At 44.7% G+C, this 17,984-nt stretch overlaps 1 non-coding gene across 1 annotated transcript; it reads left to right on the top strand.

The window, feature by feature from the left end:
- The first annotated feature begins 16,412 nt into the window (after nt 1-16,412).
- TRNAV-GAC (transfer RNA valine (anticodon GAC)) lies at nt 16,413-16,485 on the top strand. Its single transcript has one exon. It is a non-coding gene; the product is annotated as a tRNA-Val (tRNA).
- Nucleotides 16,486-17,984: the final 1,499 nt, after the last annotated feature.

Raw genomic sequence — 17,984 nt, 5'->3', positions numbered from 1 at the left:
CCTTGAATCTCGGAAGCAGGGATGGGAAAATGCAGTTTGTGTCAGTTCAGGAGGTTTGGTAATGCCTTTCAACAGGGTTTGCAGTGCACCCGAAAAACAATTGAGCAATGGGGAGCAGACTGCTCCCTGCGGCTCAGCTATGTTAGACTGCCTCCTTCAGTCCTTTTAAGCATGAAACCACCACAAACTGCCCTGAACGTCTTTAAATGTTCATGGAAGTTTGTGATGGTGGACCCATCAAGAACTTCTGTTTGCAAATCATGAACAAGGCAAAATTCATGGTGGATTTTATTTTGTGGTTCGGATCATGCACCTCCCTAGTCATGAGGTGGAGGCAGGCCATGGGAAACCACCTCTGAATGCCTCATGCCCACAGAGTCATCATAAGTCAATTGTGGCTCAATGGCAAAAAAAAAAAAAAGGAAAAAAAAGGAAATATTTGAAATGCTGTCACATGGAGGAGGTCAGGGAATGGTTCCTGTTGGCAACGGAGGATAAAACCCACAATTATGGGCTTAAACTATGTGTACCGGCTTGATAGCAGGAAACATATGATCACACGCAGAGTAGTTTAGAAGTGGAATGGGCTCCCTAAGAAAGTGGTGAGCTCACCAGAACTGGCAGTCTTAAAACAGCAGCTGGACAGAGACTTATTCTGGATGCTTGAGGCTGATCTGGCATTGAGTTGGTGGTTGGACTAGATGGCCTGTGTGGCCCCTTCCCACTTTAGGATTCTAATTCCTTTGTGCAATGCACACTGGAGTGGTGATGGCCTTTGGCCTAGGTAGTATGATGTCCCGGCACAAATTCATGGCCAACAAAAGATCTAGCAATGACTCTTGCTCAGGAACAGCTAAATGTCACCTCCACAAGGAAGCAAGGTGCAGGTGTGTGCTCTTTGCTCCTATTGGCTTCTGAGATCTGATCAAGGAAGTCCATGGTTGCTTCTCAGAGCCAGGTCCGTTGCCTCGAAACCCCTCCTGGGTCACCATAACTCAGCTACAACTTGATGCTGCTTTCCACCATCACGATTGGGGTTGATCAGAGAGTATTGTCTCCACAAAGTGGATCGTTTCATTCATGTTCAATCTATACATCTGCCGCTGGCTCTTTTTTGAGAAGCAGATGCTTTAGGAAGTGACTCCTGTCAATTGAGCTGGAAACAGAAAGAGAAGCTGGTGAGGAAGGCTTAGAGAATTGTGGTGCGGTGTAACCATGAAAACATCTGCAGGAGCATCATAGGTCTCAGCCCTTTCATCAGCCTATTGGCAAGTTATGCCAGGGGACAGAGCTGGATGCAGGATGTAACCAAGACATTTGCAACCCAAAGAAGATGTGGGGCTCAGTGGTGGAGCATTTGAATGCATGCTCAGGTTCAATTCCCGATACCTCTGGTTACGGATTTGGTAGTAGGAGATATAGAAGACCTCTTGAAACCCTGGAAGAGCTCCAGCTAATCTGAGTAGACAGCCCTGGCCTTGATGGTCAATGTTCTTATTCAATATAAGTCAAGCTTCATGTGTCATGCCTGTATTCTTAAGCACTCAGCACCATAATGGAAGTGCCACCTCTAGCCCTACTGTTGATGGGTGGTTGAAAGGGGGAAGGTTATCTGTGGAGATCCACGATGATTCCACCCCCCATCTTCAAGACTCACTGCTGTGACAATACACCTAGTAGCCTGCATAGTGTGATTTAAGCTTTCACATTGGCACACTGTGAACTCCAGCATCAATAGGACAACTGGATGACCTTACCCTGCTTGACTCTCTCAATCAAAAGCAAGGTGAGCTCCTGATTGGATTGACTCAGGGGTCTGCTGTGAAAAATCACTGTGATCAGTCAAGTAAGCAGTGGATTTATATGGTCATGTCCAAACAGCTCAATGGGCAATTGACTCTTTGCCAAGCAGAATGTCAGCTGAACTGGAAGCTATTCAGGCATACCTAGTTTTCATCCACACAATCCACTAGATGTTTCTTAAATGGGCAGATGGACTCATTGTATACCGCACTGGTCAGACCACACCTGGAGTACTGTGTGAAGTTCTGGAGGCCTCACTTCAAGAAGGACATCGATAAAATTGAAAGGGTACAGAGGAGAGCGACGAAGATGATCTGGGGCCAAGGGACCAAGCCCTATGAAGATAGGTTGAGGGACTTGGGAATGTTCAGCCTGGAGAAAAGGAGGTTGAAAGGCCAAGGTCCCCCAGCTGGCTGTATGTGCAGGAGTGCAGAATCGAACCTGGCATGCCAGATTAGAAATCTGTACTCCTAACCACAACACCAAACTGGTTCAAAACCCAACTCTTCTTCTTCCACATGGGCTCCATGGATAAACCAGGCCTGCCCTTCAGAACATGTCACCCTTCTGCAAACGTGAGCTTCCACACTAACGTCCTTTGTGTATGCTTTTGACAAGCAGGCCGCTGCGCAAAACGATTTCTCGAGTCAGCGCAAGAAGTTCCAGCCTAACAAGCCACTTAAATTGCGTGATAATAATTAAAAGATTTTCCCCCTTTCATTGAAAAAAACCCAAAAGTATTTCCCTGCTAATACTTCACAAAAAGATTCTGTGAAATGGTGTTCTTTTAAAGTGCCACCCCTCTGTCCAATGAAATCATCAGGATGCACTTGGAATTAGTCAAGTCTAATCTTGTTATTAGCAACTGTGGGGTGTGCTAATGATATCCCCTCCCCATGCCCCTGAAGCCAGATGAGGGTGTGGTATGTGCCTGATGGTGTTAAAGAGACGAAGCACATTATTTTGTCATGGAAATCACACCGAGTACCACTTTTGAGTCAGAAAAGAGATTTTTTTTTTAATCGTTGTCTTCATCTCCTTTTATTATTGTTATTTTTTTTTTTGATGAGTGGGTGAAGTCAGGAAGAGCCTGTGTGAGATTTCCGACTGTGGCAGAGATTTCAAAAAGAGAAAGAAATCGGTTCCGACAGTGAATATAGAATCATAGAATCATAGAATCATAGAGTTGGAAGGGACCATACAGGCCATCTAGTCCAACCCCCTGCTCAATGCAGGATTAGCCCTAAGCATCCTAAAGCATCCAAGAAAAGTGTGTATCCAACCTTTGCTTGAAGACTGCCATTGAGGGGGAGCTAACCACCTCCTTAGGCAGCCTATTCCACTGCTGAACTACTCTGACTGTGAACATTTTTTCCCTGATATCTAGCCTATATCGTTGTACTTGTAGTTTAAACCCATTGCTGCGTGTCCTCTCCTCTGCAGCCAACGGAAACAGCATCCTGCCCTCCTCCAAGTGACAACCTTTCAAATACTTAAAGAGGGCTATCATGTCCCCTTTCAACCTCCTTTTCTCCAGGCTGAACATTCCCAAGTCCCTCAACCTATCTTCATAGGGCTTGGTCCCTTGGCCCCAGATCATCTTCGTCGCTCTCCTCTGTACCCTTTCAATTTTATCTACGTCCTTCTTGAAGTGAGGCCTCCAGAACTGCACACAGTACTCCAGGTGTGGTCTGACCAGTGCCGTATACAATGGGACTATGACATCTTGTGATTTTGATGCATTTGCCTTTTTTACCGCTGCATCACGCTGCCTGCACATGTTTACTTTACAATCCACAAGTACTCCAAGGTCTCGTTCACATACAGTGTTACCTAGAAGAAGAAGAAGAAGTACAAACATAAGGAACGGTTCCTTGAAATCCTGATAGCAAGATGATGGAAGGCTTGCTAATTTTGGATGCTTATGAACTCACAGCGATTGGGATGTAAGCGTCCTGCATAGTGCAGGGGGTTGGACTAGATGACCCAGGAGGCACCTTCCAACTCTATGATTCTATGATTCTAAACTTTCGGATAATAAAGAGACTGTTCAACAATGGTCAGCTTGCTGGTTTCCTTCTGTTCTTGCCTCAACAGACAGACAGCCCTAGTTTGCTGTCAGTCTTGGTACCCTGCTGGCTTGGCTTGGCTCCTGGACTCCACCACAGGACTCAGCCGATCTCCTGACCTCTGATGCCATCACTTCTGCGGCTCCTGGGTGCTGCCCCAAAGAGCTAGATGCTGCTGCCCATGAGCAGACAATGCTCTTTTTGGGGTAGAACACGAAAGCCCCCAATGGATTTTTAAAAAAGGTTTTCAGGTTGTTTTTGCAAACCTGGGATGTCCCCCAAGTTTGCAGATCTACCTGTTTTGTATCAGCGTGGCCCCAATCCATAGTCATAGGTATCCATCAATGGGCCCTTACTTAATTAGAATAAACGATTTGCTGCAATTCTGGCTCTCTTGCAAAGAAGAAGTCTATGTGTGGGTGCATGTTTTGTGTAAGGGGGAGAAATGTCTCGTGGACTTCCCTTCCCTTCCCTTTCCTTTTCCTTCCCGCCCCACTGAGCCTGCATATCTCTCCACCGGAGCTGTCAATCCACAGTGGTTCCTTCTGGTTAGCATAACACAGCAGTGTTTGGTGAATCATGAGATGCTTCTCTTTCTCAAAACAAATGATCTTTTCCTTTCCCCGGGGGGTCTCATGGGCTGGGGGTCTATGCAAGCAGTAACGAAATGCACCAGGATACTAGAAATCTTGTCAATGTCCATCTAGCTCACGGGGAATCTTCCAGATGCCACAGAAATGTCTCCACATTTTCCTGTGGGCTTTTGCACATCCCCAGGAATAACAGCTGCATCATCCAAAAGCAAAGCTCAGAAGGCCAGTGAGAACACAATGATGAAGAAGACAGAAACAATCTCATCCACAGTGTGGGGAAGCCACAACCCGCCCACCCTGAGCTTGCATCTCCATTCATCCTTTACAAAGCCATCTGAATGTTCAACCGGCTTTTCTTGCCAAACAGATATTCAAATACTCTCCGCTGGCAATCCATTGATCTTTCATTTCGGATCATCGATGGGAAGGTAGTTCATTTTCCCCGGGGAAAAGAGGACGTTAGACTTGCTTTTGTAGGCAGTGAAATTTATGAAGCGAACAGGTCCTTTTAAAAACTTGGCTTCTCTTCCCTCTGTATTTTTAAATATATATAAAAATTGCCATGCTGAGTTTCCGTTGTTTTGCATTTTATTGGCAAATGATTTATGGGGGAAAAGCAGTTAAATATTACGACTCCCATATTTTTATAGCTGAGTTTTTCTCCGGCAAATTCTTTTTCCCCTCTGTGTTTCCTTTATTATAAATTCTGGGCCCTGCATTCAGTAATCATTCTTTATGACAACTTAAATATGTACTGTATTATTTGCGAATTAGGGAGCAATTTATTTAGGAATCTCGGGAAATTACTTTTTTCTTTGAAGAGCTGCTTTGCAGCCAATCCATTTTCCTTTTTATCTCCCCTCGCCTTCTTCCTTTCCCGATGTCGCAGAAGCCTGAAGATATATTTCCTTGAGATGTGAATGGCACCGTTCCCCTTCCTCCCCCCCCCCTTCCAAAAACAATTGTTCCGAAGACAAGTTCCCTCTTTGATTCCGGTCAGAAGAAAAATAGGGGGGAAATGCCATGGGAATACAATAGCTATGAAATGCTTTGAAGAACAAATCGAGCTCTAATGGGGAGAAAGGGCCCAGCCAAACGACAAAATTACACCGCCTGTATTAGAAGGTATCTTCTCTCACTTTGAATGAGTTCAAGTTGATCAAAGGCCAAGAAAAGGGGTGAATAGGCTTGATGGGGAAAGATCATCCAGGATGGCTGAAAGAATTGCAGTCTGAAGTCCTCAAGGTGTCTTTCAGATGGGGGCACGCATCCTCATGCATCTAGGAAAGCGGTAATGACAGAAAACCTTTTCCTAGCTGCAATGGCCTCATCCCGTTTCAAGTGGAGTCATACTTTAATCACGCTGTCCTCTCCACTCTCCCCCCCCCATTCAAGACAGGCAAAGTGCTTCTCTGGGAAGCATCAGGCAGCAGGGCCAGTTCCACAGGGCCTAAAAGACAGAGCTGTTCTAACAGGCCTACAGTCAAGACTCTGACAGATATACAAGGAACATTGGCCTCAACACCGTAACCTGAGAGTGGACTGTTCTAAGGTACCCCCAAAGCATCACCTGAGTTAGCTGGCAGCTACAGCTCTTGTGGCACAGAGTGGTAAGGCAGCAGAAATGCTGTCTGAAGCTGTCTGCCCATGAGGTTGGGAGTTCAATCCCAGCAGCCGGCTCAAGGTTGACTCAGCCTTCCATCCTTCCGAGGTCGGTAAAATGAGTACCCAGCTTGCTGGGGGGTAAATGGTAATGACTGGGGAAGGCACTGGCAAACCACCCCATATTGAGTCTGCCATGAAAACGCTAGAGAGCGTCATCCCAAGGGTCAGACATGAGCCGGTGCTTGCACAGGGGATACCTTTACCTTTACAGTTGTAGAATGGTTTTATTGTATTCATCTATGGTTTTATGATTGTATTGATTGTTTTATTGTTTCAGCAGAGAAAGAGTTACAACAATAAATATGATGATGATGATGATGATGATGATGATGATTACAAAAGTGTAGTTCAGAAGCCAAGGATGATCCCTATGGTCTAGACAACTAGTAATAACTGAAGTAACATTACCTCCGGGTCATCAGGGCAATGCCCTGGCACTTGGGCAAAAACCCGTGGTAGAAGCCAAATTTAACATAGAGCTTTTGCCCAAATACCAGAGTGTCTCCCTGATGACCCAGACGTGATGATGTCACTTCCAGGTCATCTGAGTATTGACTTGTAATGATCACTGCACATCTCACAGACTGTCCTTCTGTTCTCGGCAAGTCCTCCCGACCATCTCCTTCTGGTTGTCAAGAGGGACCTGACAACCTTAACTCTTGAGCAGTTTCCAAAATCCATTCTTAGTTTAATTTCACAGGAAGGAGGAGGAGCCAAGATGCCAAAGAGACCCAAGAAAAAGAAAAAAATAAACAATGACTACAGTGTTTATGACAAGCACTTGAGCCTTGAAGCAAGGTTAAAAAATGGCGCCCGGTCTATTTTCACAGGCCTTCAATGTAGTTTGCAAGACTGAGCAATGAAAAAATGGCTAAATATCACTAAAGCATTTACAGCAAATGCTTGAGCAACTCTTCTTGAGATTCAGGTGGGCACTTAAGCTCTCCAGACAAACAGGAAAGGGTCGGGTAAATAATCAGGAAGTTGGCAAATGCTAAGTTAAAGGTGAGCAGCGTCTATTGCCAAGAATTAATTACTTGGCTGAAGATTTGTCAGGGTGTCCAGAATGCAACTCTCCTCCACCTGGAGAAATGTAGCAGATCTTCCTGAAATACTTTTCGGCTTCCCTTTCTTTAAAACAAAAACAAAAATCAGTAAAGTTCTGCCTGAGCCAAGACCCTCTTGATTCCCCCTTCATTTTTGCTTTGGGCAAAATTCAATAGCAACTTAGTGATGTGCAGTAGATCTCAGGGGAACATTGCCAAGCAGATTAAAATTCTTTTGACTTCTCTCAGAATTCCCAAGAACGTGAAGGTTGTGTAGGGCTTTTCCAATACGAGACAAAATTTGTTGCAGAAACAAAACACATCTGGCCCAGGAAGAAGCCCAGGGAAGGGGTCCACTGGTGGTGAGGCTGAAGTTTGAAAACTCTCTGGTTTCCTTTGAGTATCCCTATTTCAGCCCTATTCTTCCCTTAAGAGAAACCAGGGAGTCTGTAAGCGCATACTCGTTTCTTCTTTAAATCAATGTGTTGTTTTTACAGAACTCGTTTGGTGTCAATTGAGTGCGGAAAGTATATAAATGCTATATAATGGCTTGGACCTCACAAATCCATTTCGTTTACTCATCCATTTGTTCATTCATTCATTCATTCGTTCGTTCGTTCGTTCGTTCGTTCGTTCGTTCGTTCGTTCGTTCGTTCGTTCGTTCATTCATTCATTCAGCAAACTGTTATGCTTCCCTTTCTCCAAGGATCTCAGAATGCCATATATAGTTCTCCTCTCCTTCTACTTTGTCCTAAGAACAACCTTGTGAAGTGGATTCTGATGTGTGCACGAGAGAGAAAGAGAAAAAAAAAAGAGAGGGAGAGATACTGGGCCATTATCATCCAGCACGAAAGACCATCGAGCAGCCTTTCTCGACTTCTTTACCATTGAGAAACTCCTAAAACATTTTTCAGGCTTCAAGAAACCCCAGAAGTAGCACGATGGGGTAGAATATGTCGGGGAAGCATAGATGTGTACATGTCCACCTGAGGCCCCTCCTCTTCCGACCCTCTCCCTCATTGGCCATTTGGAGAGGGGGCAGCAGGTCGACATAACCATATATGATTATATCACTTGATAAATGTTTAATAAATTTAAAATATAAGTTACAAATTAATTAACTCCCACCCATTTGGGAAACCCTTCCAGGGCCGTCAAGAAATCCCGGAGTTTCACAAAACCCTGGTTGGCAAAGGCTGAACTAAAGACTCATATCTGTAATCTGGAGACCAGCTGTAATTCTGGGCAGTGCTAGGCCCTAACAAGGGAACTCACGGGAGATACTTGTGATATTCAGAAGCCATCTGATAGTAATAAAATACTGATTCCCCCCCCCCCAAGCCAGTTTGGTGTAGCGGTTAGGAGTGAGGACTTCTAATCTGGCATGCCAGGTTTGATTCTGCGCTCCCCCACATGCAGCCAGCTGGGTGACCTTGGGCTCGCCACGGCACTGATAAAGCTGTTCTGACAGAGCAGTGATATCAGCGCTCTCTCAGCCTCACCCACCCCACAGGGTGTCTGTTGTGGGGAGAGGAATGGGAAGGCGACTGTAAACCGCTTTGAGCCTCCTTTGGGAAAAGCGGCATATAAGAACCAACTCTTCTTCTTCTTCTTTTACCTTCAAACCAATGCTGTTCTGCCATGTGGCAGAACCTGATTCATTATCCCATGTTCTCTTTTCCTGTCCAAAATAGGAGGCAGAAAGAGATCAGTCTGAGGAAAACAGATTTCGCAATATTCCTCTTTTCCTGATTATTTTTGAGCACTTTATATCGATATTCTGTTTTTGATGTAGCAAGCTTCTGTTTTGCCATTTAAAAAAAATCTTGAATGTATAGGTGAATGGCTTATGGCCTATTAAAGATTAATAAACCTTTAGCTTCTACAGTAAGATTTTTTAAAAACTTGGCAAGTGACTTTTGAAAAGGAGCCTTATATAGGAATCGTAAACATGTTTTTTTTTTATGGCACAATAAATACATCTCTCGAGCCTCCAATAATGTTTTGCTGTGTCTGCTGAGTGTTCCATTCATTCATTCATTCATTCATTCACTCATTCATTCATCCTGCATTGAGCAGGGGGTTGGACTAGATAGCCTGTATGGCCCCTTCCAACTCTATGATTCTATGATTCATCCATTCATCCATTCACAAAGCTATGGACAGTGCTCTCTCATCCTCTCTCTTTCACAATTCTCTTCAAGAAACGGTGGTCCTTTCTGAACAGAGTGGGTGGCACATATTACTTGATGTATGATAATGATGATGCTTCTCCCTGAGTCTCTCATCAACATACTTTCCCAACCTCTGTCCTTCAACTCCTTTTATACACCTCTTGTTCCTGAAGTTCTGCCTCCTTTCTTCCTTTCCCCCTTCAGCTGTTCTCACTTGCTCCATACTGCTAGGTCTGCTTCTCAGCCTCCAGTTCTCTGTTGCCCTGGCTAAGACCAAGAAGCAACCTTCCTTAGTGAAGCTGGGTTAAGAGCAGACTACCAGGCGCTTTGCCTGCTTTTGCCCCATCTCTGGAGCCATCTCTGCCTGTTACTTTTTGGGCCTGAGCTACGCTGCCAGAACCACAGCCTCTAGGACACAGGGTCTGCACCTGCCTCTCCCCCAAACCTGGCTCCATACTTGCCCAGGGGAAGTTCACTCCGGAAGCTCTGACTGACAGGTACTTGGTTGCCTCTTCAGTCTTTGAATCTTATCAGGCTTGCCTCCAGATAAGAGTCCTGTATGTGAGACACCTTTGTTGCTCCCACCCTTGGCGGAGACGTTTGTGGTCTTTGGATTTTTGCAGAAGGCTTTGGAGGGGCCAGGCTCCACAGAGTTCAGGCATACTAAATTACCAGCTCTGGGTTGGGAAATACTTTGAGTCTTTGGGGGTGGAGCTGGGGATGGATGGGGAAGAACCTCAGTGAAGTATAATGCTGTGGAGTCCCCACTCCAAAGCAGCCATTTTCTCCTGGGGAACTGATCTCTGTCTCCTGGAGATGAGCTATAATGCTATGGAGTCCCCCCTCCAAAGCAGCCATCTTCTCCAGGGGAACTGATCTCTGTCCCTTGGAGATGAGCTATAATGCTATGGAGTCCACCCTCCAAAGCAGCCATCTTCTCCAGGGGAACTGATCTCTGTCCCCTGGAGATGAGCTATAATGCTATGGAGTCCCCCCTCCAAAGCAGCCATCTTCTCCAGGGGAACTGATCTCTGTCCCTTGGAGATGAGCTATAATGCTATGGAGTCCCCCCTCCAAAGCAGCCATCTTCTCCAGGGGGACTGATTTCTGTCCCTTGGACATGAGCTATAATGCTATGGAGTCCCCCCTCCAAAGCAGCCATCTTCTCCAGGGGAACTGATCTCTGTCCCTTGGACATGAGCTATAATGCTATGGAGTCCCCCCTCCAAAGCAGCCATCTTCTCCAGGGGAACTGATCTCTGTCCCTTGGAAATGAGCTATAATGCTATGGAGTCCCCCCTCCAAAGCAGCCATCTTCTCCAGGGGAACTGATCTCTGCTGTCTGGCAATGAGGTGTAAAACTGGAGAATCCCCAGGTCCAACCTGAGGACTGGCATCCCTAACTAAACTTAATAACATTGCGATCACTGTTCCCTACTGATGACGCTATTACGTTTACATCTCTCACCAGGTCTTCACCATTATCTAGAACCAAGTTCAGAATTTCCTCCCCACTGATAGATTCTGTGACCCTCTGCTTCATGGCTCAGTCACTGCAAGTATCTAGAAACGCAATCTCTTTCTCCTGACCTAAATACATATCTTCTGGTGTGATGAATGTAAAACACTCCGGGAAAGTGTGTTATTATTATTCTAAATGACATTTGGCTCGACTTAATTCCCACCCACCCCCGAACCGTTTTAAGGATACAAGGAGCGCTGGTCTTGCTAATTGTAACTGTAGTAGCTCGCTTGATCAGATAAGATTTGGAATGCAAGTGCACCCCGCTGAACGATTTGTCATTTGAAACTTTGCTGGAGGGGGTAAAGCCATTAGGAGAACTAGTCTACAGGCCACTAAGCCAATAGATTAGGATGCGTATGATCTCGTTAATTAAAGACTTCTGCTACCACTGGGGGACATCAGGCGCTTCCTGGTAATTCTGATGTGAAAAATATAACAGAGAGTAATAGAGCAGCAATAATGGCAGGGCTTCAGGTTATTCCTCTCCAAGTCCAATGTTTTTCTCCACCTCTTGAATGTTCCATCACCACATTATTGGTGAAATACTGAGGGCCATTCCGCACAACTTCAATGTTGCAAAAGGCTTCCAAATTGTAAACGCTACTAATTTGCAGTTATGCACGATGTCGCACACAATCTGCCACAATCCCGCAAAAAGCTATTTGTTGTAGCGCTTAAAGGGAAATACAGAAAAGTGGATTCACCCTCTGAAAAGCGCTACACTCTTGCAAACTATCTGCAACAGTAGCGAAAAAGACCTGTGCATTCCCATTGTTGCGGTTCCAGCCAAGTCCCTCCCTCTGGCTCTCTCCTCTGAACTTCCGGCGAAGCGATCGTCATTTTTTTTTCTCAGAGCAAGCAGAAAGCAATGAACCGGCGAGTCTTCATTCATCCAGCAAGGCTTCTCCTGCTACAGTCCCTCCACATAACTGCTTTAAAGCTTCCCTAAGTCACCAAGCACAGCACAGCCCTGTTTGCAAATTCCCTTTATTTTCGGCCGAAAATTGCGCCCATGCACGGGGGGGGGATTTTTCTTTTCACTCGGGGGAGTGTAGTAATGATGAATTGCCAGCTCACACACCAGCTGCCAGCTAGATGGGTCTCTACGTTAGGAGGAATCAAGGAATCAAGGCATATTCGTTGCAACGTGTGTTTTTCTTTTTATTTTAAAGAACTTTGCTTAAAGGGAAAGGGGCTTTTCGGGAGCATGATAACGACTGCCAATTGGCTGATGGTTTGATTGACAGCCAGGGGCGGGACAAAGCACAGAAAAAATCGCTTCCTTTCTAGAGATTTTTGGCGAGACCGGAAACCTGTGGGAAACGATAGAAACGCTACTGGATTCCACTACAAAGGCAGGTATGCGTAACTCAGAATTGCACTGTTAACAATAGTGTTTCCGCTATCAGGAACCAATTGGCAACATTGGTCCTTGTGCGGAATGAGGCTGAGTGTTTTAGGTGCTAATTTAGGGTTATGTTCCTTATTGGAGCTGCAGATGGACCCATCCAAACCCAGTGCATGTGCCCTTCTGCTCAAACTACCTGAAAGCAGCAGCTTAAATGAAAGGTTCTGTGTTATCAATCCAGCAAAGTCCACACTTCTATAGGTTTGGAAACCATGTCTGAAAACCAGCATGAGGTTTTGGGGTGGGGATGGGGAGGCACAACAACACACCAATCATTAGGTTACCTCTAGGAAAAACCCAGAAATGACAGATAGTATCTTTAAGAATGGACAGAAACTCTATGGCAATTCCATAGACTTTCCAAAAGCTCCTAGCGTTCCCCCTGTCATTTGCAGAAATTGACAGAAACTCTATGGCAGATCCATAGATGTTCTGGCAATTCCTAGAGTGCCCCCTGTCATTTTTAGGTTTTCCATGGAAGTGGCATCATAACACATGTGATGTTGCTTTTTCCCCCTTCCCTTTTTCCCTCTGGAGAAATAGCAAGAAATGGGACTTGCACGCAGGACATGCTCCAACCCAAGTTGGGTGCCTGGCTAACCTAGCCTTCTAATCTTTTAAACAGGTCTCACCAGTCCAGAAGTTCTGCATGGTTCAGAAGCTGCCAGTACTGGGGGTGTGCATTTGGCTCAGCTAAACTTTATAAAAACGCTGAATCGGTGCTGATGTGGGCTTTTCCCTTTTTAGCTGAACCATGATTCTCTAGTTTGATTTGGGACCCAAATTGCAAAAGATGAATCGATTCACAGCAATGTGAATATTACAAAAGTTTGGCTTGGTACTATCTGGTACATTGCCCTGAGCCAGCTCACAGGGTAGAGCAGTATATAAGTTACATACATACATACAAACATACATACAGACATACATGCATACATTTCATAGACTTCTTGGAAGACCAACATGTAGTCACAATTATCCATGGACTTCTTGGAAGACCAACATACAATCAGTAACAGGCTCTATCATACCTTTGGACAGTTATACGTGTGGAGGAAGTATGTCAGAGCTTAAAGTTCTTCTGTAATTACATCCCATCTCCAGAACACAGAGATCTGTTCACCTGAAGAACATGGCAGCTTCATGGGGTGGACTATGGTATCCTGTAGTGTCTAGGAGTCCACAAGCACCTTAGAGACTTGGAGGAAATGACCATTTTTGGGGGATGAGCTCCATGGCATCATATCCCTGCTGAGCCTCCTGCTTTCCCCAACCACTGACCTCCACATTCCTGAAATTTCTCAAACCAGCACTGTCAAGAATGGTAGGCAGTGTTCAAACAAACATGGCAAAGTCAAGAACACGGAAAGGAACATTCAATCCCTTGTCCCTTTCACACATTCAGAGAGTGCCTAAAAGTGTTTAGGGCAATCAAAGAATTGAGCGGAAAGCCTTTTGGATCCCATCTTCATCTCCAAATTGATTGAAGGTCCCTGGTCTGCATATTGGTTGACTTGTGTCGACAAGGACAAGGGCCTTCTTGGTAGTGTCCCCAATCCTGTGGGCCTTCCTAGGTTCTACAGAGTGTGCAAGACTGCTTTGTTTTTCAGGCAGCCTTTTGGTGATTGTCATCCACCAGAAAGCTAGTAAGTGATGTGTCTTCAACATCCATTCATCCCGCTTTGATCAATAGCGGAGAGATTTGAAACAGGATAGATTTCAAGGCTTATTTATTGTGTCTTTTGTAATGTTTTACCAGATGTATTTTATATGTTGTTAGCCACCTCAGGCCCTGTTCAGGGGAGAGGTAACGGGATATAAATTTGTTAAAGTGAAGAGGAGTGGCGAAGAGGGTTTCATTAAAAATAACATCGTAGGGCTTGATAGCAGAAGACAATGCATGGAGAGCAAGATTCAAGAATTCTAGCAACAGTTCTGTGAAACATCCGTTCGGGAGTAAGATATAGGGAACGAGTGGGAAGTGGCAAGGCAGGATGGCTCTAATATACGCAGAGAGCCCCAGCAATGCAATCTGGCCCTATATTCTATCTATGAGGTCAAATCTTGTTTGCAAGTTAGCACAATCACATTACATATGTCAAGCTTAACAATATCAACTGGAAGTAAATTGAAACAAATTGGCCATTTGGAATTCATGGATTCGCTTCTGGTATTCATGTGGTTCTGCAAACGCTTGAGTCTGAATTTATGATCCTTCTTAAGTTTGCAATATTCAGCACATTAGCTGTCTCATATTCACCGCCTCGGCGTTTGATCCTTAAGCTTTCCTGGGCTTCCTTTCGTCAAGTCACGGGGGTTAACCCTATCAACCCCAGACAAAACTTCACGCATTGGGAAAGGGATACAAGATCAACTTTCAGATGACAAGACCAGAAATAGAATCATAGAATCATAGAATCATAGAATCATAGAGTTGGAAGGGGCCATACAGGCCATCTAGTCCAACTCCCTGCTCAACACAGGATTAGCCCTAAGCATCCTAAAGCAGATAATAATGAATCGGGACAAGAAGCTAAACTCTTATTTGTTTCCTGGATGGCATGGGAAGTCTAGCCAGGACATCTGAGGACTGTCTCGCAAGCAGGCAAGGGATATTTGGAGATGGCTGGTCATTTCCTGCCTCCATGTCATGACCTTGAGCATTTCTTGGAGGAACTAATACCCATCCACAGACTAGCTTGAGTCAACCCTGCTTTGTTTTCAAGGTCTAACAGTATCAGGCTTGCCTGAGCTATTTATTTATTTTTACTTTTTATTTATTAATTAGACTTTTATCCCGCCACTCCCAAACAAGCTGGCTCATGGCGGCTCGCAAATATATAAAATATAAAAACCCATAAAATACAATAAACAGATAAAAACAACTCTTACAACAACAACAACAAGCCTTTAATAGCGTATAATAAAAACGACTCAATGCAGATTGCGGACACATAACCCCATTTTAGTCTCCTAGTCTCCAATCTTGTATTCCCGGTGTGGCAATTAGGTGTAAACTGGGGAGATGGTAAGGCTGCATCCAGGGGGTCCACATCATATAAGGATGGGGAAGGACCCACTCTAATCACCTGGTATTTGGCCCAGCCTCAACAAAATGCCTGGTGGAAGAGCTCCATTTTGCAGGCCCTGTGGACCTATCCAGGTCAGAATATAAGATAAACTGGCAATCCAACATATGGGGAGGGTGGGTGAGGCCACCTTAAAAATGAGTAGCCATGCATGCCCTGCAGAACCTTCAGGCTGGAGGAATCATGTTATAGTACGACAAAAGGGTATCCTAATAGAAGACTCTTACCTATCCAGTTCAGTGCATGGGGACAGTTTTGTGAATCCATCCTTTGGTATGAGGGACTGGCTCTTTGTTTACATGAATCCATGCCTCAAGAGGAGAAATTGAGAGAGTTGGGTATGTGTAGCTTGGAGAATCATAGAATCAGAGAGTTGGAAAGGGCCACAAAGGCCATCTAGTCCAATACCCTGGTCAATGCAGGACCAGCCTGAAGTATCCAGGATAAGTATCTGCCTAGCTGCTGCTTGAAGACCCCCAGTGCGGAGGAGTGCCCTTCACAATTCAATCTCTCATTCTGCATGTTATGGTTCTAGTGAATAGTTCTGGCCACCTTTGGGGCACTGGGGGCAAAAATGTAGGTTTTGCTTTGTTCTGACTGAAGATAAAAGCCCTTCTCATGTTGGAATAGTGAATACTGAGAAGTAATGCATTGATGGGGGCAGGCGGGTATCTAAATGTATCCTAAGACTGGTCAAGCCAGTTGTTCTTAGTGATAGACTTTCTGTCGTGAGGTGTCCAGTTGTACCCTCTTGGACCCAATAAACAGCTCTGAACCCTTGTTATAAAGAATGTCTCAGTTGTCTTGTCTCCCATGAGACAGTAGCCTTGGTTAATGACAGATGGACCCCTGGTCCGCTCTAGCAGGATTCTCTTGACGTTCTTATGGAAAGCAACCTTTGTTCAATGACTGATTGAAAGAGATCTATCCCAAGCAGAGGCAGAACACAGAATTACCAGAGGACATCATAAGCAGAAGCTTGATCAGAAAAGTATAGTTCATTTTCAAGAAATGTGATGGTTATATCCCTTCCTAGGGAAGGGACTGTGGCTCAGTGGTAGAGCATCCTGCTTGACATGCAGAAGGTCCTAGGTTCAATCCCTGGCATCTCCAGTAAAAAAAAAAGACATGAAAGTCCTCTGCGTGAGATCTCAGAGAGTTTCTGCCCATCTGAGTACACAATACTTTGATGGACCAATGGTCTGATTGAGTAGAAGGTTGCATCATGTGTGTTCATGTGTGTTCAGTTAACGTAGCACTGAGCAATTTCTGCATAGAATTATAGAATCATAGAGTTGGAAGGGACCTCATGGATCATCTAGTCCAACCCCCTGCACTAAGCAGGACACTCACATCCCAATCGCTCATCTACTGTAACCTGCCACCCCTTTGCAGATTCACAATGAATGCAACAAACGTGTCTAATCTCTTCTTTTGATTTGAACAACCAAAACGGCCTCTAGATTATAACCGTTTTCAAGTAAGTTTTCATCAGTGGTTGTTTTTTGTTTCCTCATGAAGTCCTTCAATAGGATCAATTCTTCTTGGCAGGATTTAAATAATATATATGTGGCCTTTGGCTCACAGGTACGGGGCAGTCTAGTCGAAAGCCACATATATATTATTAAAATCCTGCCAAGAAGAATTGATCTTATTGAAGGACTTCATGAGCAAAAAAACAAAAAACAAAACACTGATGAAAACTTACTTGAAAACGGTTATAATATAGAGGCCGTTTTGGTTGTTCAAATCAAAAGAAGAGATTAGACACGTTTGTTGCATTCATTGTGAAATTGTTTACTGTAGCCTAGGATAGGTTCTTTCTTCTGTTGTTGTACTTATTTTGAACCGTCCTTTTTTTCGTGGTGTACCCCTTTGCAGATTGGCAAGATGACGAAAGGAGTATTTCCAAGGGAGCATCTTTGATCTCCCTGCATGTACGTTTGGATTCTGAATGTGCTATTGGCAAGATGACATAACCTAAGAGGTGACTTTAATTTGATGACACAAAGCTTCAAGAACACTCCTCTGCTCTCACCTTCTTTGCCTCTCTTTGAAATGGCAAATTCAAACATACCTTTAAAAAATCCTGGGAAATGAGAGGAGAAGCGGCCGAGTTCATCATGCTTACCCATTTTATTTGCCTCATTTCCATTTTCCCATTTTCTCTTCCAAACTTGCTCTCCATGCTTTGTTCGAAAAACTTGTCCAATTCTCTCCTGAATGCATTGATGCTCTCCGACTCGACAACAGTCCTGACTGGTAAATTATTCCCTAGTAATTTGTTTCTTCTTGCATGAAATAAACTGCATTGCACAATCCTCTCAAATCCAGCTTTTATCGCCCTGGCGATGTAATTCTATGTCCATTGCTGGCGCAGATCTTGGGGATGCGGGACTGAGGGTTAAAACACCGGAAAGAAGAAGAATCTGTAGGTAGGTTCGAGACACTGGGTCTCAACGTTGTCAACAAAACTGCTCAGTTGGTGGTTTTCATTATCCATTCTGCTCCAGGCACTCTACGCACCCACAGAGGACCAATCTAGCCCTTCTTCATGACTGGGTTCTGCTGCATTCACCAGAAGCCAAAGGGAAATGAAAACTCCTCTTCCT

The sequence above is a fragment of the Paroedura picta genome, chromosome 4 (genome assembly GCF_049243985.1).
Source record: "Paroedura picta isolate Pp20150507F chromosome 4, Ppicta_v3.0, whole genome shotgun sequence".
NCBI lineage: Eukaryota > Metazoa > Chordata > Lepidosauria > Squamata > Gekkonidae > Paroedura > Paroedura picta.
Note: the sequence above shows the minus strand (reverse complement) of the source record. Positions and strands in the feature narration are given on the sequence as shown.